This window comes from Orcinus orca, chromosome 3, assembly GCF_937001465.1.
Source record: "Orcinus orca chromosome 3, mOrcOrc1.1, whole genome shotgun sequence".
Taxonomy (NCBI): domain Eukaryota; kingdom Metazoa; phylum Chordata; class Mammalia; order Artiodactyla; family Delphinidae; genus Orcinus; species Orcinus orca.
In genome coordinates this window covers 135,577,123-135,602,370 of record NC_064561.1, presented here as the reverse complement: position 1 = coordinate 135,602,370, position 25,248 = coordinate 135,577,123, and the positions used below count along the sequence as shown (strand labels likewise).

The 25,248-nt window shown below is 38.3% G+C and overlaps 1 long non-coding RNA gene and 1 other non-coding gene across 2 annotated transcripts in view; one reads left to right on the top strand and one right to left on the bottom strand.

Moving 5' to 3' along the window:
• The window catches only part of LOC125963989 (uncharacterized), a 64,061-nt gene extending 39,639 nt beyond the window's left edge, over window positions 1–24,422 (bottom strand). The window contains exons 1-2 of the long non-coding RNA XR_007476438.1: window positions 24,178–24,422; window positions 23,024–23,126 (exon numbers count right to left, since the gene is read on the bottom strand). This is a non-coding gene — a long non-coding RNA (uncharacterized LOC125963989). The remainder of the gene's footprint in view (window positions 1–23,023; window positions 23,127–24,177) is intronic.
• LOC117203429 (U6 spliceosomal RNA) lies at window positions 16,627–16,734 on the top strand. Its single transcript, XR_004486180.1, has one exon. It is a non-coding gene; the product is annotated as a U6 spliceosomal RNA (small nuclear RNA).
• Window positions 24,423–25,248: the final 826 nt, after the last annotated feature.

The following is a 25,248-nucleotide window of genomic DNA, read 5'->3' as shown; positions in this document are numbered from 1 at the left end:
CTATTATAACAATAAAAATGAAGGTGTAAATTTTTATCCTTCCCAGATATTATTATTTATTCTAACACAAGTCTATAGAAAAAAAATGCCTTGACTTTGAGGAATGACCCTGAGTTTTGGAGTTTCAGGCACAACAGTGTGTATTGATGGGTGGTATTTGGCACAATTCAAATTATTTCTGATTACTTTCTGCGCTGCTAAACTAAGCCACAGTCTTAGGGTATTTTGATTACTTCCTCTCCAATCAGAAAAAACGGGTAGAGTTTGGGTAAGCTTAAGGCTCTTGTTTTAGCAATTTCTATGTCCATTATTTCCAGATATTCTTTTTTTTTTAATTTCAAAAGATATTCTTTTGAGAAGTGAAATGTTCTTCTTTTCCCATCAGTCCACTAATATCAGGTCACTCAACATTTAAAATACGGGTGAGAGGAAGGGGATATGGGGATGTATGTATACATACAGCTGATTCATTTTGTTATACAGCAGAAACTAACACAACATTGTAAAGCAATTATACTCCAATAAAGATGTTAAAAAATAAAATAAAATATGGGTGATATTGGATTCTTCTTCTTTTCTTTTTTTGTTTGTTTGTTTGTTATAGCCATCTCAGGTCAGGAGCAGAGCTCTCTGATAATGTGATCAGATGACTAAATTGCAATCCTCTCCCATTCCATCCTCTGCTAATGAAAATATTTTTATTTATCTGGGAACTGGGGTATTTTGGAAATTATATTTTAAAGTGATTATATTAAGAAGATGCCTTTTGGAAAGCCTCAAAATGAGGTCACAGACCTTAAAGAAATGTTTACTGCCTTAGGAATTTAGGCTGTCAAATGGAATCTGGAGAAAAATGCTGTCAATTTAGTTTCCTTCCTCCCTTCCTTCCCTCTGTGTGACCAGAGCACAAGATCTCTCTTTCTGTCTCATTCTCTCTCTGGATGCCAGCTCTTGTTTCCCATAATATAGACATTTATTAGTTCTCTGGTCTAATAAAATTTTTTAAAACTTCTAATATTTTAAATCACAGCTTTTCATCTGTGACTATGGTGGTTAAGTTTCTAACTTTGATGGAAAATCTCCTATTTCCACCAGTTCAATCTATCAAATAGTTGCAATGGGTATGATTGGAAGTTTTTCTCTGCTAACATCTTCCCCTTCCCTTACTTTTTGTTAAGTGTGAGTAGAGATGAGCCATTCTGTAAATCCAATATAATGATGTCTGAAATACAGGATTTGGGAAGTTCCACAGAAATCATTTGGACAGTTTTATCAGACATACTTATTCAATAATGTACTGCAAGATTCTACTGATGACTATGGTAAATTCTAGAGCAGAAACCTGTTTTTGAAATACCGAGCTCCTTAACGTGCCATGTATGTGTACCTTTTAAAAATTCCTTACTGGGCTTCCCTGGTGGTGCAGTGGTTGAGAGTCTGCCTGCCAGTGCAGGGGACACGGGTTTGTGCCCCGGTCTGGGAAGATCCCACATGCCACGGAGCGGCTGGGCGCGTGAGCCATGGCCGCTGAACCTGCGCGTCTGGAGCCTATGCTCCGTGGCGGGAGAGGCCACAACAGTGAGAGGCCCGCGTACCAGAAAAAAAAAAAAAAATCCTTACTAATGAAAATTTATCTTAACTTTATACATATATATATATATACACACACACATACCTATCAAATTGAACTTTATTTATTTATTTATCTATTTATTTATTTTTGGCTGTGTTGGGTCTTCGTTTCTGTGCGAGGGCTTTCTCTAGTTGCGGGGAGCAGGGGCCACTCTTCATCGCGGTGTGCGGGCCTCTCACTGTCGTGGCCTCTCTTCTTATGGAGCACAGGCTCCAGACGCGCAAATTGAACTTTAAAGTGCCAATTTACCGGTTAACTTAACGAACATCAATCAAAAGAGGTAGTGACTAGCCAATCAGCCGAGAAACACATCAGTCATACTAACTGGGAATAGTTGTATATAAAATTTTGACATTAGTCAATAGGAATATGTCAGTAACTTATCTAGAGGCTTAAATCACATTTAAAGATTTATTTCTGCTTGTGACAGAGCCTGTCCCTGAAGAGAACATCACAGGCAGTTGAGCATATGCTTCTTTGGAAAAGCTTCTCATTCAGCATTGAGGTTGAATTATGTCTGCATGATTCATGTAATTTATGCTCCATATCTCTTTAGGAGAGAGAACTTAGTAATAAGCATGCAAGCTAAGGAGCATCTAGTAGGATGTTATCAATTACCAATTCACCCCAAAGTTTTATGGTCAAAGGGCCACTAATAAGGGCAACTGTAGGGAAAATGGTAAAGCTGTACCCACTGTAAACTTGACTAATTGGGAATCCTTTTCCTACCTAAGGACCTATAAAGTTTTCAGGAGGCAGTGGAAAGGTTTAGTGTCTGCCCTTGAAGTCCAGCCTTGATTTTTCCCCTTTTTGGGGATATATCTCATATTCTAAACCTTTGTCCTTTATCTGCAAATCTCTCCACCAAATATCAATTCAAACTTACCTTCTTGGATGTATTCCCTCAAGGCTTAGTCTTTATTTCCTGTAATAATGGTTCATTATTTTAGAATTTGTGTATTCTCCGGCAAAAGGCATGCTGGAATTACCCTAGTAATATAGAGTGGTGGTATACATAAGAATCAGGGTGGATCTGGGGAAAAGTGACTGACCTGATGACCTGCGGACACCTACGAGGTTCGTGGATGTGCTGTGTTCATGAGAGGAGTGAACGTAGATGTGATTAAGTGACTCACCTTCTGGATAAAATAATAATTTTTTTCCTCAAAAGAAAACTCAAGGGTTATCAATTATTTAGTTTAAATTGTCTATTAAGGGAGACACAAGAGGGAAGAGATATGGGAACATATGTATATGTATAACTGATTCAATTTGTTATAAAGCAGAAACTAACACACCATTGTAAAGCAATTATACCCCAATAAAGATATTAAAAAAAATAAATAAATTGTCTATTAAGTAGACAAAGTAATATAGCTGACTTGTAATGTATAAAGCTAGAGGATTTATAGTTACAGTATACAGATAAAGTTCACAAAATATAAGGCCACGAAGGCTTGCTAAACCCTTCTATTTATAGTCAAGATAAAGAATTAAAGTGTGGTTTTATAACATTGCCTTTACAGTAATTATGGTGGGCGGAAAGACATACAAAGCACAAGACAGATGTATATTGATCATAGTAACATGTTACTATAATAAATTGTAGTAGAAACACTGTGTTTAGTGGAAATGATTGGTTAGTTTAGCTTCTAATTATAGAATCAAGAGGGAGAAATTCAAACTTTTACTAATATTTCAAGGTTATGTTATATGACTTCTCAAATAAAATATTTATGAATTGATATGAAGGTGATATACATGTGTTCATTTAAGAGTCCTCTTTTATTTATGCACTATGATCTACTTGTCTTTTAATAGTTCTTAAGAATAAGGGCTTATTTTATGTTTCTTCTAAATATTTTTATTTAAATTAATTTTTACTGGAGTGTAGTTAATTTACAATGTTGTGTTAGTTTCTGCTGTACAGCAAAATGAATCAGTTATACATATACATATATCCACTCTTTTTTAGATTCTATTCCCATATAGGTCATTACAGAGAACTGAATAGAGTTCCCTGTGTTATACAGTAGGTTCTTATTAGTTATCTCTTTTGTATATAGCAGTGTGTATATGTCAATCCCAATCTCCCAGTTTATCGCCCCCACCGCCGTTCTCCCTTGATAACCATAAGTTTGTTTTCTACATCTGTGACTCTACTTTTATTTTGTAAATAGGTTCATTTGTACCATTTTTTTAGATTCTGCATATAAACAATATCATATGATATTTGTTTTTCTCTGACTTACTTCACTCAGTATGGCAATCTCTAGGTCTATCTATGTAAATATTTTTAAATGCATCATAAGACTATGATTACAACAAAAAAACAAACATGCTCATTTACATGTAATTTTACAAGAGGATGAATGCAGATGGGATTCTAATTAGAACTGTATTTATCAATTAAGTAAATAATGTGTTTGCTTCTTGGTAAAGCAATGTGAGTGACAACCCAGGACATATGGTCTTACGAAGACAAAAATGTTATGCTGGAGGACACCACTATCTCATTACTTGGGGGGAGGAGGGGCTGGGTAAAGATGTGTGAGCACCTCCAAATCCCACCTCATCCTAAGCCAGTGTAGGGCTATTTGGAATGGGTGGCAATGGTAGCCATGCCCCAGGTAGAAATGGAAGGGTTTATTTTGCCTCTTACAATCTGGCATGCGAAAATGGTGTCCCTCTAGATTTCTTCAGAAGGGTGATTGCCTTCTTATTCTACTGGAAGCCTCTTTTCCAAACTTTTTAGAAGAGCTCACTGTTTACATCTCTAGAGGCCCAATGGAGTCCCACGTTTGAATTTCAAGAAGTGACTAGAGATCATAGAGTTATTTTCTCTATTATTAAGTCCTAAAATGTAAAATGAACATTCTGTCTGCTCTGAAGGATAATTGAAAGCTGATAGCTGTCCTCTTGTATTTGTGGTTTTGTTTTAACATGTCTTTTTCACCCCCCAGGGAAATCCAAGGGCACATCTTCTGGTATATACATTTACAGATTTATCTTCTATTTCAGGAGGCTAAGGAAATCCAATTAATGAATTTGGTTTGGACAGATTACAGGAACAGATGGATGGTGGTTACCAAAAGCCTGCCATGTGCTGCTAATATGTAAATAGACCAGTAAATTATTCCTGCTCTTGTGTTTTGAGAACACACGTTGGTTTCCTAAGCTCTGTATAATTCAAATGAGGAATACTTTGAGTATCAATGTTCAAATGTGTTTATTTTAGAGTTAAATAACAGATAATTTTTTAGATTTCACTGCATACATAAATCCTGTTGATTTGTGAATCTGAGGTTTTCACTAATTTTCTGGGCAGTGATGAGCTACGCTGATTTTAATTCTACTTGTTCATTGCACTGCATTACAAGCTAGAATATAGTTGGCTGATTTTGATTTCATGCTTCAGATTGGAAATTGCATTGTGGAAATGAACTCATCACAACAGGTAAATGAATTTGACCAAGATATTAAGTGGGCATCTCCACCATGCCTAATGCAACATCAGTATCTTCTCTGGGGTGCATAGGCATCTGTGACAGCTAAAAATGAGTTCCCTTGTTCCTCGAGTGCTTAGCATCTAATTTTAACTAACCCTGAAGGAAAGCCCAGAAAGCTGTGTCATGCTGCCCTGAAAATCATCAGGGACCAGTCCACCTGGGCTTGGCATGCAGTGAGTCTGCTCATAAAATTTTCATGAAAATGAGGATGGATGCCTTCTGCAGGTTGCTCATTCTGTAGGCTACTAATATGAAGTCACTGAACAACAATATATATGGGAATATCTGGTTAATAATTTTAGAGATAGCAATTTTTTGGAAGTTTGAAAGATGACCTTTTGTTTTTTAAACCTATCTGCAACAGTCCTGTTCTCTTTCTCTTTCTACTTTTTTCAGTCTTTGTATTTTTTTCTCTCTTCTTTCAACTCTTGATTTTGTCTTTTTTTCCTTCCAGAGTAAAGAGATGATGGAAGGGAGATATATTCTGACAAAAGAGAGGGTCATAATAAGAGACTATGCAATGTATTTTGATTTGTGTTTGGATCACATTGTATATTTTCATGTATTTATTTTGAAAAGTTGGAAAGTTGAATTTTTAATTATTTTTCTCAATTTTTCCCTAATGAAAATCAGTAACATACTTAGAATCAATGTTTAAAATGTTTGTTTCTGGATTGATCTAGTTTTATACATTAATGATCTCTGCATCTTAATTTTAAGGATTTTGGTCTTTTTTTTTTTTGTCCTAAAGTAAGGATAAAGAAGTTGGTTTATCAAGTAGGCAGAGGACTGGATGCAAGGTACGAAGCCAAAATGGGATGTGAGCTGGGGAACCAGGAAAGAAAAGATTTAGCTTTAGTGATTGGAAAAATAGGAGGTAGCCTGGAGGAACTCAAGAGCATTTGCCAACATCTCTTCTATACTTGAGAGAGTTGCATTCATTCAGAGGTCCTAGAACAGGCTGGAAACCATGGTTTTCAAATCCCTTTTACTCACAAAACTCTTTTATTAACTGAACTCTTGAACAGATTCTATTATGTTAAATAGATGAAAATGATCATAGTGAGGTAGAGCTCTACTTTCTTGGCCTCATATAAAGGTAGTCTCAGAGTGAACATTTGTCTTTGCAGAGCACAGCATGAAAATCACTGTGTTAGTGATTTTCAGCCTTGCATTCTGATTTTGTTTCAGAAAGCAAAGTCAGTATGACTAATTTTGGTTGTCACTCAGTGAGTTCTTTACTCATGTGAGATTGAACAATAGAGGCATGCCTTGATGGACACCACACGTGGGGCATCCTTGGGCAGTTTGGAAACGTACCTGAGTCAAGGGGGCAGTGTGTATTCTCCTGGAGGTACATAAGGGCTGACAGAAGAGGATCTCAAGCAAAGAGAAATGTCTAACCATGTAGCCTTCCTTCCTCAAGGCAATCGCTAAGGCTCACAGTGTTTTCTGAGGCAGAGGTCCCTAGCTCTTCCCGTAGCCTGAGATGTGCTTCCTCCAGCCCTTGGGAGGATTGCTTCTTCTTGTTCTTCAAGTGTCAGATCACTGGTCACCTGCTCAAAATGGCCTTTCCTGACTGCTCTGTCTCCTTTAGGCCCTCTTCTTACAGTCAGGTTAATCATTTCCATCGCAACACCCTGTGTATTTTTTTTTAAGGGACTCTAGGAAGAGTTGTAGCTTGCTAAGTTTTAGTCTTCCTCACTAGAATATAATTTCTGTGAGAGCAGGAACCATATCGCTCTAATTCCCTCTTGTAACTTCAGTACGTGGTGGTTACAATACCTGGTACATAGTAGACATTCAATAAATATTTGTTGAATGAATATTTTATATGAGAGGAATAAAACATAACAGAGACCACTAGAGGACTCATTGGGGTCATTTCTTTTAGGCAATTTCCCAGAACAGTGAAGTATTAATTTTCTGAATATTTTTATTAAAGAAAATTGTGAAGTTTTATGTATCAGAGAATGTCAATACTTGTAAAGTGAGTGTATTTATAGATTTCTAATCAGTCATCCATGGTAAAGGAGATAGAAAGTATTAGGAAAAATAAGAAACAGGATAATACATATTTTCTCTCTTCCCTTTGTTGTTATAACCACGTCACATTAAAATTAATGACATTCATTTATCCTAGAGGTAGTGCCATTTTGCACTACTCACTTTCTGCCATGGTACTTGATAGTACTTGAGAGTAAACGTTTCCCTTCTGAATGCTGTTACTTGGGTCCCTACCAGTCTCCTGTGGATCCCTGTAAGGCGAATGTGGAGATCCTGATGAGGGGGACACAATGCTGCACAGAGAGGATACAGAGGGCCACGATAGTCACCCATCAGTAGACAGTTGTTGGAGCTAAGGAAAGTGGGTTTTATAGGCATAGGACACTTAAAAGAGATAAGAAGAGTTGACCTTTCTTGTTTATGCATTTTTGAGGCAGTGGAATTTGTTCATATTTCATTTCGAGCTTGGAAGACTTATGGGAACTAGACATAATTACGACCAGGTGAGTTAGTAATGTTGGAAGGAGGATGGGAAAAGAAACTAACAGTTATGGACTGCCTGCTGGGTTCTGTGATAAGTACCTTTATGCCCATTACCTTCTAGAAATTCCAGATGGAGGAGGCTCGTCTCTAACAGCTGACACCTGAACCTCAGATTCCTGGCAATGAGGTATAGATTGGGGAAAATGTTCATCTGTTATCATCACACTATAGTAATAAATGTTGTCAATGTTTGACTTTTCCTACTAACCGAAAAATAGGAGTTAGAATTTTTGCTTAGCAGGATTTTGGTATGAACTCTTAATTAACATTTCATTTATGTGCTTTTCCCCATTATTGTCAAGAGGGTTGGGGAAATGATGAGTCATGACAGCAAACCATATCTGAATATGAGTCTACCTTTTTCTCACCTGATACGTGTTACAAGTCTTTATTGCTTCAATTTCAATTTATTAGACAGCTGTTTTTAAAGTAGGCATGGATTTTTACTTCTGTAAATATGAGTGCTTTGAGAAGTTTACTCTGTTGGGTATTGAAAGCAATTAAAGTTAAATAGTGTGTATGTGTTTTAAATTATACCCATGTGATGATGAAGTGATATTTGAATGTGAGTTGTTGTTTTTTTTTTTTTTTTGGGCGGTATGTGGGCCTCTCACTGTTGTGGCCTCTCCCGTTGAGGAGCACAGGCTCCGGATGCGCAGGCTCAGCGTCCATGGCTCATGGGCCCAGCCGCTCAGCGGCATGTGGGATCTTTCCAGACTGGGGCACGAATCTGTGTCCCCTGCATTGGCAGGCAGACTCTCAACCACTGCACCACCAGGGAAGCCCTGAATGTGTGAGTTTTTGATTTACAATGACAAAATTCAGATTACAGAATTCAGAAAATGTAATCCAGAATGCAGGTTTGTAAAAATCAATCTCTAATAGCAAAATAAACAAGGATAATATAAATGTAACATTGTATCTGATTGAATGGCTATTGAACCTTGGCATTTGAATTCCCTTATTTAATATGGAAGTACTCAATATTTGACTGTCCCATGGATACAGCTTTCTCCATGTTTCCACTCCCCCCGATCCCTTTCAAAAATTTCTGCAAACTCCCAAGTTGTTATATGGCCTATGTGAGTGTTTAAAAATGAACCAAATTTGCTTTTTTATTTTTGAAAATATTGTGACACCTCTTGAGCCCTTGCGTCCCATCCCTGTTATGTGGCTGGAGATACACTGAGGAGTCCCAGAACCCTCATGTTGTCAGTTTTGCAGGCCCCGGTGTGGCTGGAAGCTTAATGAGCCCTGCTATCACCTTGGTCGGTTGGCTTAGTCCTCTGATCCAGAAACCTGCTCCTGTCTTTCATCCGTGCATCATGTCATTGGAAGGGAAGGCATCCCTTTCACCATAAAACCCTCCTTTCCATACTCATTTCACCCCAGAAAGCTACTAAGGTACAGAGGTGTAGAATAGTACTGTTCTTAGAATCATTTATTGAGTCAAACTAACCCCCTAGTTTTCTTGCCTTACCAACCAGGACACATTCCATTCAGAAGGAGCCCTCAGCCCATGCTTGGTGCTCTCCAATCTCTTCTCAGCCACTCATATCTCCTGCTGCTGCCCACCCAAGACACCTAGGCTTATTTTCCTAAATCCTAGGCTGTTATGAATAACACAGTTAGAATAGAAAAATGAACCACATCACTTTCTGCTTTAATGTAGAACTTGGTTCATCCTAAAACTGTCTTGGACTCTAATTTCTCACCCACTGGAACTTCTTTGCAGCCTTCTTTTCCCCTGACACCTAGTTTTTCCTCAGAGTGGGAGGTGGGTAGGATAGATTCTTTCACTCTGACCCAGCTCTGCTCAGAACTGTGTTGGGACTGTAAATCTGTGGATCAGCAGAACAGGTTTAAATGAATAATCCATTAGGTTTAGGCTTTTCTATTGATTTAAAAAAGCCTATTCTGCTTCTTTTAGATCCTGAGAATGTGAACAAGTAATTATATTCAATGCTGCATAAGATTGCTTGTACATGTTTTTAAATGAACCATTATGACACAAATTACCTTGAAAATGTAATATTACCAGGTCAGATGTTAGTATCCTTTTGGAGTCTGTCATCAATTACATGTTCAGATTACAGACTGAGTAAAGGTCATTCCTACTCACTAATTCTGCCAGATATACTGCCAGGTGGGAGAGCTGCTTAAGAAGGCAGTTTAGTTTAAGGACAGGACATCCTCTTACAAACCTACCTCTGAGGTGGGAGCTATTTGCAATAACATATTTATTCATGAATTTTCCAGAGCATAGGGAGAATGACTGAAGTTTCCCTTCTCCTTAAGAATGCATGAATTTAACTTTATTAGTTGTTATATGCTTCTTGATTTTTAGTTGGAAAAGCTCAGAGGGCCTTGATATTTTGCTCTCAAGAAATGGGCCCTTGGCTAATCTGCCAAAGGCAATCTTAGCCACCTTTGGGGTGTCTGAAGAAGGCTTGTAAGGTCAGGACACCAATTCTCACCAGGGTGCCCCCGTTCAGGTGTCATCTCCACTCGCATTGATAGAATTTTATTTATAGCTTTTGTAAATTAAGGTATTTGTGAAAGTTAATTTGGACGAGGAAGTCATTATCCAAGGGAGAAACACAAATGGGGGGAAATCATAACAGAAACAAAGAGCTGGTTTAAGTTCGAGATGGTTTTGAATGAAAGCAGATGCACAGATATATCAATAGATTAGGATTGTAGGTGATATTTGATGGTAGAGAATAAAGCTGAGGTATTGCCTCAGGGAGTCTCATCTCAAAGAGTTAGGCTTGAGTGGGGAGTCCTCCCTGGTAGCCCTGAGAGAAGGGAACTAATATTTAGGCACCTATATGCACCAGGTGCCTCTGTATACATCATCGCCTTTGAATAGATGATGGGCCTCACACTGCCAGGGAACAGTTCCACAGAGAGGAGCACACTAGCGGAGACTTGGACAGAAGATAAGCAGGGTTAAAGGAGCAAATTTCTCCAAGAGCTGTGCATAGATTGAAAGCTTCAGACACAGCTATGACATCAATGGTGTAATGACCACAGAGAAGACATCAGGCCCAGAAAGAGGTGACACAAAGTTAGAGACAAAAGCTACAGAATCAAAGGAATAGTTGAAATACGAAAATGCTGGACTCTAGAGCTACACCATGCACCTTACTGTGATTAGTTTTAATCGTTTGTACCCCTAAGATGAGCAGTTACCAGATTACTGAGATTTCTCTAGCCTTCATGGTGACTTATACTCCACAGTTCCTGAGTTCTTATTTAGGACAACACTATGTTGTATGTATTTGTCCACTTAGGAGTAACTAGGGGTAGAGGCTAAAGAAAAGCCAGCGAGAACTCTCTAATTCTTCCTTCTTCCTTTCTGAAGTTCTTTGAAAGCCAAGGAAGTGAGGGACTTAGGCTTTCACCATGGCCAGGGGGACTCCAAGGTGGCTGGAAAATCACAGTTCTTGCCTGGCTAGTGTTGGCTTCCTTAAGCTGTAGTCATGAGGACGAATTTTCCCACATTCAGGTATCTAGGAGATTTCTGTGATCTTCTAAGACAGGTAACATGTACGTCTATGCCTCTTGGGCTCTGTAGATATATATCCCTAAAAGAAAGCTCGGTGACTCGAATTTCTCTGACACCATGTACTTAAGCTTCTGGATTCCTTCTCACTTCTTGGAGAGCAGTACCAGAGGGCTGGAAGGTTTATCCCTATTCTACTGGGACACTGCAGGACTGTGCAAATGCTTCACCTGAACCTAAAGTTCCATAGGTTCATATTCATTTGTCCAGAGGTGATTTGTTCAGGACACCTCTGTGTCAGAAGATGCCTTGCTCATTACGGAAGTATTCCATAACGAAATATGAAATATGAAGTCATAAAATGTCAATATAAAGATGTGCTATATCTATTTCATTATTAAAAAGATAGAAAAATTGTGGTTCACATTGCAGTTTCTGAGGAGACCTAAAGGAATATGAAATTGATTTTAGTCCTAATCACGCTGTATGCCACTGAACCGAACTGGTCTCATGTTTCAGTGCTGGAAACAAAGGCAAAAAGGTCAACCCTAGACTCTGAAGCACAAATTCCAAAAGAGCCCCATTGCCCTTTTTTTTCTTGTCCTTTGCAAATAGATAGGGCTCCAAAGGAGAGACAGCCCAACTAGGAAGATTTCAAAATATGACTCTTCCAGATCCTCCTTGGGATCTCCAGTTTGGAATAGAAACCCTGACATTACTGCAGGCTGTATAGGCTACAGGAGTTCAGCCTGAACCTGTATTCTACAGCAGGAATCTCCGAACAGGCGGCAGAAGCCTTGTGATCTCTGGGGTGTGGGGTGTGGGAGCTGGAGATACTGAGGGTGAAGTGCTCAGATGGGAAAGAAGTATTGCTGAAAGGGTATGAGTATGGAAGAATCTGGAAGCAAGGAAATCGTTAGAGGCTCCTGAGCTACATCAGGAGAGAGTTGATGAGGGTCTCACCTAAGGAGATAGAGCTGGGATGAAGAAGGGAAAGAATATTTGAGAGATGTTTCACAGGTAAAATCTTCAGTACAACCATACCTCTTAAACTTTGAAGTTTCAGTCTCCCTCTCTGGTGTTGCACGGGAGCTTCAAGTGTGAGAGTGAGAAAGCTCAGGATGGATGCCCAGAATATAGACTCAGCTTCATTCTAGTCACACACCTTGCAGTTGACAACCTCTACCACCACTACCACCAATGCGAAGTTATTTACACCTCTAAATTTCCTACATTCAGCTCTCTCCTGTGTTCTCCTCAGTCTCCCCATCCCCTGGGATATCCTAGGTCCCAGTTTGAACTATCAAATTTTATAACTAATTGTGATTCACTTCGCCATAGTTTTATAAATTTTTCATTTTGGTTTATTGTTTTAAAATCAACTCTTCCCCTAGGAGATACAGCAATGATAGAAAATAAATGAAACCTGTGCTTATTACAACTCACCCTACATAAATCATCTTACCCTTGGTGAATGGGAAAATGGCTATTCGTGTGAGGCTGAAAATTGAATGTACTCGGGCAAATTAAGGAGCAGAAAATGAGTATGAAATGAGAGCATTCAGAAAAGGTTGTTTTAAGACGTTTCAGGTTTGTTTTTCCTCTTCTGCTCTAAAATATTCTGTGTACTAAGGACTTGCCCAGGAGTCAAGGGGAGCAGCTTCTACATTATCAGAGTCAGTGTGAACCTGTATTATCAGCAGGTCTACAGGACCCTAAGCATTTTTCTCAGGATTAGAGAAGATGTGGTAATCATCACACAGAGCTGGGTCTGAGTGAAATGAGAAGCAGACCAAAGGTAAGAGGTCTCTGGGCAGAATTTTTTTCAAAAGTGGTTTCAGACTTCCCTACACGGCTGAAGTCCCCAAGAATTTAAGTACAGATCCATGAGCAAAACTTGGGATTTGAATCTGAATTTTTAAGCTTGGGCCCTGGAAATGTACATTTTTATAAAAGCTCTTGAAGTGACTAAGAGACATGATCAGGTTCATAAACTTCATTTCTGGTAGTTGGGACTAGAATATAAGAAACTAAGAAATGGGGTTGAGTTTTCCCTTTAATTACCACCTCAGAGAAGTACCTCTAGGTTTTACTTCTTTCTTATAAAATAGGAGGCTCCCAGATCCCTCCAGGATCTAAAATGTTATGATTCAATAAATAAGAGTTTTAGCAGTTACATTTCTGTTTTTGTGCCTTTGGGTTTAGAAACTAATTTTCAGAGCTTGCCTTTAATGTAGATGGAATTTGTGGCTGACTATAGCACCAATTCAAAGGATTCCAAGTAGGTTTTTCTTCCTCTGAACATCTTCTACACCAGCCTGCTTTCAGTTTCGGAAATTTCTGCATTAGAGGAATGGGTTAAAGTGAGGTCTCTTTAGTTACATATTTAAGTCCCCTTTTGTAGGAGTTAGTAACTGCATTAGCAAGTTGATAATAGTTTTGTACCAAATATTGTAGCATTTCTCAGCCACTTTTTCTATCATGACACTTATGACTAGTTGTGTTCACATGTGCTTTTCTTTCTCATTGATGCAGTCAGTGTTGTGTATGATGCCCAACTGTATCTCTACTGTTTTCCTTCCTATTATGAAAGTATCTCAGAATACAAAGAATGAGAGTGACATAATTATTAGAATAACCTAGAATCTGGTCAAGTTTTATAAGAATAAAAGTATCACTAATTCTCCAAGTTGGATGTGAGTAAAAAAAAATTAGTTGAGACATGCCTCTTCTGATTGTGACTGTGTTAATTTGCTAGGTCTGCCATCAACTGATTGGTTTAAACAACAGAAACCTATTGTCTCAGTTCTGGAGGCTAGGAAGTCTGAAATCAAGGTGTTCTTCTTTCCAGGCATGTCTGGCTCTGTGTCCAAATTTCTCCTTTTTATGAGGATACAAGTCATATTATGTAAGGATTCATCCTAATGATTTCATCTTAACTTGATCATCTGTGAAGACCTTATTACCAAATAAGGTTACATTCACAGGTACTGATGGTTAAGACTTTAACATTTTGGGGAGGGTACAGTTAAACCCATAACAGTGTCATTCCATTGTATGGTGGCATTTATGGTGAAAATCTAATGAATTAATTTATGAGGTGGATCATGGTCCTCGGAAATTAATAAAAACATAGACAGGTTTTTCTGGTGTGAGATGGAGAAATTAAAGATGGAGCACAGAAACTGCCAGAGGCATGACTGGCCCAGATTGAAAGGCCTTAAACTGCCAGCAAAAAGTAATTGGTAATGAAGACTGTGGGAAGGGTTGTCATAACTAGGAGAACTACCTTAAGGTAGTTGCAAGGACACTAAATACAAACTTAGCCTTCTTTATGTAGAAGACAGCTCCTACAGGGAAGTGTGGGAAGGGTAAGGTTACTAGAGTAAATTTTGGAGTAGCTGTTTTGAATCTCTGCTCCTGAGAGTTTCATAGCATTAAATTTTTATATCACCATCTTACTGTTATAATAAAAGCATTAATCACATCATTAATAAAACTAGTATTTTATCCCAAACCTGGTAGTTTTCTATTGGTATATATTAAAGTTGTACAATTGCACAGCACATATACTGTGCACTGACATGTATTTTGAAGGTAGTCTGGGAAATGGGAAGGTATTTGATGGTATTTTGGAAATACATAGTGATGCCTGCTTGTACTGTCATGAAGCAACTGTGTGCATATTTCCCCAACTTCATGATCATGTTGGTATCGTGAAATTGTTCAAGATGGGAGAATTTATACTATGGCAATTGGCAAGTGCTGTAAATTATAGCTTCAACTTTGTTTTGAAAGCTGGTTATTAAACATTCACCAGAACACCACCAGATATAAACTGTGTTTTAAACATATTAATACACTCTGGTTTTAGGTGCACTTACAAGAAAAACTGTTTTTCCTGTTGAACAAAAGTAGCTGTTTCTTGGTACCATGCATTAGAATAGTGTGAAGATGAACAATAGGGCCAGTTTAGGAAGCAGATGAAATGAATTTGAACTGCAATCTAGTAATGGCTTCTAAAGCTCTTGAGCAAATTGCCGAGGTAATTCTGGTATGTGAAATGCATTCATTAAGAAGAGTTAAAATTCAAACTTCCTGCTTCCCTGACACAGGATGATTAACAGGAGGGCTAGAAGGATCATCATTTCCATGGAAAACCCTGGAAGTCAGAGAGTTCCAAGCTGTCATTAGTTGTTTTCAGGATTAAAAAATTTAAAAAAAATGACTAATTAAACATTTGTTAATTCAACCTGTACATTTTATGGGTATTTGGATAATACGCACTAATGTGAAGAAAAATGAGCTTAGGAACTTAGAACCTTCTTTAGGTTGATTTGCCTGTTCCCACCTGGAATTACCAGAGAAGAACAAAGATGTCACCTTTCTGAATAAGTCTGCAGTGCATCTCAAGCTTTAATGCGTTTATAGATCATCTGGGAAGCTTGTTAAAAAATTTAGATTTTCATTCAACAACTCTGGGGTGGGACCTCAGCTGCTGGTCCCCAGAGCACACTCTGAGTAGCAAGGAGCTAGAAATTTTTCAGAGGATGTGAGTGTGGAGATGCCCCTGACTGGGTGTGACCCTCCCTCTCGCCCACCTTGCCCTCAGCAGCAATAAGCAACACATGATTTGAAGGTTTTCCTTCTATTTTATTCTGCTACACTTTCTTTTAATTTAGATTTATTTACTGGTCGATGGTAACAGTGTTTTCCCGTAGAAATTCCTCTGAGGTCACCACTTCTTAACATTTAAACCTGTTCTATTTTTTTTTCTCCCTAAGTCTTGAGACTAACTGGAATCTCTGTAATTCCACACAGCTTCCAGTAGAGGTCATTACCTCGTTACAGAAATATTTTCTTTCTTTTTTTTTTTCCTAAGAGATAGTTCAGTGGCTGGGATGAATTTGCCTTCTCTGGGAGGGAGTGAGCCTAAGGGACCAGTTATCTCCAAGGCCATTGGTTTGCACATAATATCCCCTCCATGCAAAAGTGGGAGTGTCAAAGATGGGCAGACTTTTCCAATCCCCTAGGAAAAATGAAGGAAACAACAACTGAAGCATGGCTAAAGGGCTACAAAATTTAAATGCAGTGTATTAGTTTGCTAGGGCTGCCGTAACAAAGTTCCACAGCTAATGACTTAAACAACTGAAATTTATTTTCTCACAGTTCTAGAGGCTGGAAGTCCTCAATTAAGGCATTGGCAGAGTTGATTTCTTCTGAGGGAAGGATGTGTTCCAGGCCTCTCTCTGACTTATTAGATGGCCGTTTTCTCCCTGTTGTCTTCATATCATCTTCCCTCTGTATGTGTCCATGTCCACACTTCCTTTTCTTATAAGGACATCAGTCATGTTGGATTAGGGCTCACCCCAATGAACTCATATCAATTCAGTTACCTCTTTAAGGACTCTTAATAAATACAATTAGTGCTCACTTCGGCAGCACATATTACTAAAATTGGAATGATACAGAGAAGATTAGCATGGTCCCTGTGCAGGCATGACACGCAAATTCGTGAAGCGTTCCACATTTTTTTTTTTTCTATTGTGGTGCTGATGTACCTTCTGGTTGTTTCAATATTTTTGTATTCTTTCTAACATATCTGTTAGTTTCCTAGCCTAATTTTTTGCTTTGTTATTGTTCCTTTTTTTTTTTTTTTTTTTTTTTTTTTTTGCCACTCACGCAGCTTGGGGGATCTTGGTTCATGAGCCGGGGGTCAGGTGAAGGAAGTTTCTGTGGTGGGAGCTCCGAGTCTGAACCACTGAACTAATAGAGAAACTCAGACCTCTGGAAATACTCACTGGAGTGACGTCTCATGGAGGTCCTTGTCTCAGCACCAAGACCCAGCTCTACTCAACAGTCTACAAACTCCAGTGTTGGAAGCCTCAGGTCAAACAACCAGTAAGACAGGAACACAATCCCACTCATAAAAATAAAAAAAAATGAGACGGCAAAAAAATATGTGACAGATGAAGGAGCAAGGTAAAAACCTACAAGACCAAATAAATGAAGAGGAAACAGGCAATCAACATGAAAAAGAATTCACAGTAATGATAGTAAAGATGATCCAGAATCTCGGAAATAGAATGGAGGCATGGATTGAGAAAATACAAGGAATGTTTAACAAAGATCTAGAAGAACTAAAGAACAAATACAGATGAACAACACAATAACTGAAATGAAAAATACACTAGAAGGAATCAATAACAGAATAACGGAGGCAGAAGAACAAATAAGTGAGCTGGAAGACAAAATGGTGGAAATAACTGCCAAGCAGCAGAATAAAAAAAAAACAAGGAAAAGAATTGAAGACAATCTCAGAGACCTCTGGGACAATACTAAATGCACCAATATTTGAATTATAGGGGTCCCAGGAGAAGAAGAGAAAAAGTAAGGGTCTGAGAAAATATTTGAAGAGATTATAGTTGAAAACTTCCCTAACATGGGAAAGGAAATACCCACCCAAATCCAGGAAGTGCAGAGAGTCCCATACAGGATAAACCCAAGGAGAAACACACTGAGACATATTAATCAAACTATATAAAGTTAAGTACAAAGAAAAATATTAAGAGCATCAAGGAAAAAGCAAAAAATAACATACCAGGGAATACCCATAAGGTTATCAGCAGATTTTTCAGCAGAAACTCTGCAGGCCAGAAGGGAGTGGCAGGATATACTTAAAGTGATGAAAGAGAAAAACCCACAACCAAGATTACACTACCCAGCAAGGATCTCATTCAGATTCAATGAAGAAATCAAAAGCTTTTCAGACAAGTGAAAGCTAAGAGAATTCAGCACCACCAAACCAGCTTTACAACAAATGCTAAAGAAACTTCTCTAGGTGGGAAGCACAAGAAAAAAAAAAAAGACCCACAAAAACAAATCCAAAACAATTAAGAAAATGTAATAGGAACATACATATTGATAATAACCTTGATTGTAAATGGATTAAATGCCCCAACCAAAAGAAAAGACTGGCTGAATGGATACAAAAACAAGACCCATATATATGCTGTCTACAAGAGACCCACTTCAGACCTAGGGACACATACAGACTGAAAGTGAAGGGATGGAAAAAGATATTCCATGCAAATGGAAATCAAAAGAAAGCTGCAGTAGCAATACTAATATCAGATAAAATAGACTTTAAAATAAAGACTGTTACAAGAGATAAGGAGGAACACTACATAATGATCAAAGAATCAACCCAAGAAGAAGATATAACAATTATAAATGTTTATGCACCTAACACTGGAACACCTCAGTACATAAGGCAAATGCCAACAACCATGAAAAGAGAAATCGATAGTAACACAATAATAGTAGGGAACTTTAACACCCCACTTACACCAATGGACAGATCATCCAAACAGAAAATAAATAAGGAAGAACAAGCTTTAAAGGACACAATAGACCAGATAGATTTAATTGATATTTGTAGAACATTCCACCTGAAAGTGGCAGAATACACTTTCTTCTCAAGTGCACATGGAACATTCTCCAGGATCACATCTTGGGTCACAAATCAAGCCTTGGTAAATTTAAGAAAATTGAAATCATATCAAGCATCTTTTCCAGCCACAACGCTATGAGATTAGAAATAAATTACAGGGGGAAAAAAACATAAAAAACACAAACACATTGAGGCTAAACAATATGCTACTAAATACCAAGAGATGACTGAAGAAATCAAAGAGGAAATCAAAAGATACATAGAAACAAATGACAACAAAAACACGACAACCCAAAATCTATGGGACGCAGCAAAAGCAGTTCTAAGAGGGAAGTTTATAGCAATTCAATCTCACCTCAAGAAAAATCTCAAATAAACAGTCTACCCCTACACCTAAAACAACTAGAGAAAGAAGATCAAAGAAACCCCAAAGTCAGTAGAAGGAAAGAAATCATAAAGATCAGAGCAGAAATAAAATAGTAATGAAGAAAACAATAGCAAAGATCAATAAAACTAAAAGCTGGTTCTTTGAGAAGATAAACAAAATTGATAAACCCTTAGCCAGACTCATCAAGAAAAAAAGGGAGAGGACTCAAATCAATAAAATTAGAAATGAAAAAGGAAAAATCACAACTGACACTGCAGAAATACAAAGATTTGTAAGAGAATACTACAAACAACTATATGCCAATAAAATAGACAACCATGAAGAAGTGGACAAATTCTTGGAAAGGTACAATTTTCCAAGACCGAACCAGGAAGAATTAAAAAATATGAATAGACCTATCACAAGCAATGAAATTGAAACCGTAATTTAAAATCTTCCAACAAACAAAAGTCCAGGACCAGATGGCTTCACAGGCAAATTCTGTGAAACATTTAGAGAGAGCTAACACTGACCCTTATCAAACTTTTCCAAAAAATTGCAGAGGGAGAAACACTCCCAAATTCATTCTATGAAGCCACCATCACCCTGAAACCCAAACCAGAAAAAGATGTCACAAAAAAAGAAAATTACAGACGAATATGACTGATGAACATAGATGCAGAAATCCTGAACAAAATACTAGCAAACAGAATCCAACAACACATTAAAAGGATCATCCACCATGATCAAGTGAGATTTATCACAGGGATGCATGGATTCTTCAGTATATGCAAATCAATCAATGTGATACACCACATTAATAAATTAAGGAATAAAAACCACATGATCATCTCAATAGATGCAGAAAGAGCTTTAACAAAATTCAAAACCCATTTATGATAAAATCTTTCCAGAGAATGCACATAGAGGGAACCTACCTCAACATAATAAAGGCCATATATGACAAACCCACAGGAAGCATTATACTCAATGGTGAAAAACTGAAAACATTTCCAATAAGATCAGGAACAAGACAAGGATGTCTTGTTAAAAATTTGTTAAAAAACTTGTTATTTAACATAGTTTTGGAAGTCCTATCCATGGCAATCAGAGAAGAAAAAGAAATAAAAGTAATACAAATTGGAAAAGAAGAAGTAAAACTGTCACTCTTTGCAGATGACATGATACTATACATAGAAAATCCTAAAGATGCCCCCAGAAAACTCCTAGAACTAATCAATGAATTTGGTAAGGTTGCAGGATACAAAATTAATGCAGAGAAATCTCTGGCATTCCTATACACCAACAATGAAAAATCAGAAAGAGAAACTAAGGAAACACTCCCATTTACCACTGCAACAAAAAGAATAAAATACCTAGGAATAAACCTGCCTAAGTCTTTCTCCCTCTGCCTAAGGAGGCGAAAGACTTGTACTCAGAACGCTATGAAACGCTAATGAAGGAAATCAAAGATGACATAAACAGATGGAGAAATATACCATGTTCTTGGATTGGAAGAATCAATGTTGTGAAAATGACTATACCACCCAAAGCAATCTACATATTCAGTGCAATCCCTATCAAACTACCAATGGCATTCTTCACAGAATTAGAACAAAAAATTTTACAATTTGTATGGAAACACAAAAGACACTGAATAGCCAAAGCAATCTTGAGAAAAAAAATGGAGTTGGAGGAATCAGCCTCCCCGACTTCAAATTATACCACAGAGCTACAGTAATCAAGACAGTATGGTACTGGCACGAAAACAGAGATATAGATCAGTAGTACAGGATAGAATGCCCAGAGATAAACCCACACACATATGGACACCTAATTTATGACAAAGGAGGCAAGAACATACAAAGGAGAAAAGACAGCCTCTTCAATAATTGGAGCTGGGAAAACTGGACAGCTACATGGAAAAGAATGAAATTAGAACAGTCCCTAACAACATACACAAAAATAAACTCAAAATGGATTGAAGACCTAAATGTAAGACCGGACACTATAAAACTCTTAGAGGAAAACATAGGAAGAACACTCTTTGACATAAATCACAGCAAGATCTTTTTTGATCCACCTCCTAGAGTAATGGAAATAAAAACAAAAACAAACAAATGGAACCTAATGAAACTTCAAAGCTTTTGCACAGCAAAGGCAACCATAAACAACAAAAAGACAGCCCTCAGAATGGGAGAAAATATTTACAAATGAAACAACAGACAAAGGATTAATATCCAAAATATACAAACAGCTCATGGAGCTCAATATCAAAAAAACAATACAGTTAAAAAATGGGTGGAAGACCTAAATAGACATTTCACCAAAGAAGATGTACAGCTGGCCAGGAGGCACATGAAAAAATGCTCAACGTCACTAATTATTAGAGAAATGGAAATCAAAACTACAATGAGGTTTCACCTCACACCAGTCAGAATGGCCATCATCAAAAAATCTAGAAAAATTAAATGCTGGAAAGGGTGTGGTTAAAAAGGGAACCCTCCTGCACTGTTTGTGGGAATGTAAATTGATACAATCACCATGGAAAACAGAATGGAGCTTCTTTAAAAAACTAAAATAGAACTGCCATATCACCCAGCAATCCCACTACTGGGCATATACCCTGATAAAACCACAATTCAAAAAGAGACATGTACCACAATGTTCATTGCAGCACTATTTCCAATAGCCAGGGCATGGAACCAACCTAAATGTCCGTCAACAGATGAATGGGTAAAGAAGATGTGTCACATATATACAATGGAATATTACTCAGTCATAAAAAGAAATGAAATTGAGTTATTTGTAGTGAGGTGGATGGACCTAGAGTCTGTCATAAAGAGTGAAGTAAGTCAGAAAGAGAAACACAAATACCATATGCTAACACATATGTATGGAACATAAAAAAAAATAAAATTGGTATTGATGAACCTAGTTGCAGAGCAGAAATAAAAGATGTAGTCATAGAGAATGGACTTGAGGACACAGGGTGGGAGAGGGAAGCTGGGGTGAAGTGAAAGTAGCATCGACATATATACACTACCGAATGTAAAATAGTTAGCTAGTGGGAAGCAGCTGCATAGCACAGGGAGATCAGCTTGGTGCTTTGTGATGACCTAGAGGGGTGGGAGAGGGAGGGTGGAGGGAGGCTCAGGACGCAGGGGATATGGGGACAATATGTATGCATATGGCTGATTCACTTTGTTAAACAACAGAAACTAACCAATATTGTGAAGCAATTATACTCCAATAAAGATCTATTAAAAAAATAAAACAGTATGACACTGGTGTAATGATAGACGTATAGATCAGTGGAATGCAATTGGGTTTCCAGAAATAAACTCATGCATTTATGGCCAATAAATAAATTAAATAAATAAATAAATAAATAAATAAAATTAAAATCTGAGGTATGGGGGTATTAGGATTGCAACATATGAATTTTTTTTTTTTTTCATTACGCGGGCCTCTCACTGTTGTGACCTCTCCCGTTGCGGAGCACAGGCTCCGGACGCGCAGGCTCATTGGCCATGGCTCACGGGCCTAGCCGCTCCGCGGCATGTGGGATCTTCCCAGACCGGGGCACAAACCCGTGTCCCCTGCATCGGCAGGTGGACTCTCAACCGCTGTGCCACCTGGGAAGCCCTATATATGAATTTTTTTTTAACATCTTTATTGGGGTATAGTTGCTTTACAATGGTGTGTTAGTTTCTGCTTTATAACAAAGTGAATCAGTTCCCATATCTCTTCCCTCTTGTGTCTCCCTCCCTCCCACCCTCCCTATCCCACCCCTCCAGGCGGTCACAAAGCACCAAGCTGATCTCCCTGTGCTATGCGGCTGCTTCCCACCAGCTATCTACCTTACGTTTGGTAGTGTATATATGTCCATGCCTCTCTCTCACTTTGTCACAGCTCACCCTTCCCCCTTCCCATATCCTCAAGTCCATTCTCTAGTAGGTCTGTGTCTTTATTCCTGTCTTTCCTCTAGGTTCTTCATGACATTTTCTTTTTCTTAAATTCCATATATATGTGTTAGCATACGGTATTTGTCTTTCTCTTTCTGACTTACTTCACTCTGTATGACAGACTCTAGGTCTATCCACCTCATTACAGATACCTCAATTTCGTTTCTTTTTATGGATGAGTAATATTCCATTGTATATATGTGCCACATCTTCTTTATCCATTCATCCAATGATGGACACTTAGGTTGTTTCCATCTCCGGGCTATTGTAAATAGAGCTGCAATGAACATTTTGGTACATGACTCTTTTTTTTTTTTTTTTTTTTGCTGTACATGGGCCTCTCACTGTTGTGGCCTCTCCCGTTGTGGAGCACAGGCTCTGGATACGCAGGCTCAGTGGCCATGGCTCACGGGCCCAGCTGCTCCACGGCATGTGGGATCGTCCCGTACTGGGGCAGGAACCCGTGTCCCCTGCATCGGCAGGCAGACTCTCAACCACTGTGCCACCAGGGAAGCCCCATGACTCTTTTTGAATTATGGTTTTCTCAGGGTATATGCCCAGTAGTGGGATTGCTGGGTCATATGGTAGTTCTATTTGTAGTTTTTTAAGGAACCTCCATACTGTTCTCCATAGTGGCTGTAACAATTCACATTCCCACCAGCAGTGCAAGAGTGTCCCCTTTTCTCCACACCCTCTCCAGCATTTATTGTTTCTAGGTTTTTTTTTTTTTTTTTAACATCTTTATTGGGGTATAATTGCTTTACAATGGTGTGTTAGTTTCTGCTTTATAACAAAGTGAATCAGTCATACATAAACATATGTTCCCATATGTCTTCCCTGTTGCGTCTCCCTCCCTCCCACCCTCCCCATCCCACCCCTCCAGGCTGTCACAAAGCACCGAGCCAATATCCCTGTGCCATGCGGCTGCTTCCCACTAGCTATCTACCTTACTGTGCTTGTTAGTGTGTATATGTCCATGACTCTCTCTCGCCCTGTCACAGCTCACCCTTCCCCCTCCCCATAACCTCAAGTCCGTTCTCTAGTAGGTCTGCGTCTTTATTCCTGCTTTATCCCTAGGTTCTTCATGACATTTTTTTCTTAAATTCCATATATATGTGTTAGCATACGGTATTTGTCTTTTTCTTTCTGACTTACTTCACTCTGTATGACAGACTCTAGGTCTATCCACCTCATTACAAATAGCTCAATTTCGTTTCTTTTTATGGCTGAGTAATATTCCATTGTATATATGTGCCACATCTTCTTTATCCATTCATCCGATGACGGGCACTTAGGTTGTTTCCATCTCCGGGCTATTGTAAATAGAGTTGCAATGAACATTTTGGCACATGACTCTTTTTGAATTTTGGTTTTCTCAGGGTATATGCCCAGTAGTGGGATTGCTGGGTCATATGGTAGTTCTATTTGTAGTTTTTTAAGGAACCTCCATACTGTTCTCCATAGTGGCTGAACCAATTCACATTCCCACCAGCAGTGCAAGAGTGTTCCCTTTTCTCCACACCCTCTCCAGCATTTATTGTTTCTAGATTTTTTGATGATGGCCATTCTGACTGGTGTGAGATGATATCTCATTGTAGTTTTGATTTGCATTTCTCTAATGATTAATGATGTTGAGCATTCTTTCATGTGTTTATTGGCACTCTGTATATCTTCTTTGGAGAAATGTCTATTTAGGTCTTCTGCCCATTTTTGGATTGGGTTGTTTGTTTTCTTGTTATTGAGCTGCATGAGCTGCTTGTAAATTTTGGAGATTAATCCTTTGCCGGTTGCTTCATTTGCAAATATTTTCTCCCATTCTGAGGGTTGTCTTTTGGTCTTGTTTATGGTTTCCTTTGCTGTGCAAAAGCTTTGAAGTTTCATTAGGTCCCATTTGTTTATTTTTGTTTTTATTTCCATTACTCTAGGAGGTGGGTCAGAAAGGATCTTGCTTTGATTTATGTCATAGAGTGTTCTGCCTATGTTTTCCTCTAAGAGTTTGATAGGTCTTTAAGCCATTTTGAGCTTATTTTTGTGTATGGTGTTAGGGAGTGATCTAATCTCATACTTTTACATGTACCTGTCCAGTTTTCCCAGCACCACTTATTGAAGAGGCTGTCCTTTCTCCATTGTACATTACTGCCACCTTTATCAAAGATAAGGTGTCCATATGTGCATGGGTTTATCTCTGGGCTTTCTATCCTGTTCCATTGATCTATCTTTCTGTTTTTGTGCCAGTACCATACCGTCTTGATGACTGTAG